Source organism: Apaloderma vittatum, unplaced genomic scaffold (genome assembly GCF_000703405.1).
Source record: "Apaloderma vittatum isolate BGI_N311 unplaced genomic scaffold, ASM70340v1 scaffold29872, whole genome shotgun sequence".
In the NCBI taxonomy this organism is placed as follows: Eukaryota; Metazoa; Chordata; class Aves; order Trogoniformes; family Trogonidae; genus Apaloderma; species Apaloderma vittatum.
In genome coordinates this window covers 40,900-41,111 of record NW_009705804.1, presented here as the reverse complement: position 1 = coordinate 41,111, position 212 = coordinate 40,900, and positions in this window count along the sequence as shown.

Genomic DNA, 212 nt, shown 5'->3' with positions numbered 1-212 from the left:
ACACACACACACACACACACACACACACCCGCAGAAGAGGGCTGAGTCCGGGCACACTCGTGACATCAGACGTGCTGTGCATCCTCTGCTGCGTGCGTGTGTGTGTGTGTGCGCGGCAGGATGGGGATGGCGACGGGGTCTGGGAGGACAATGGGCTCGTTATGCATTTCTAAAGCAGCGGCAGGGGGTGGCCGGGGGGCCAGCCCGCTCCC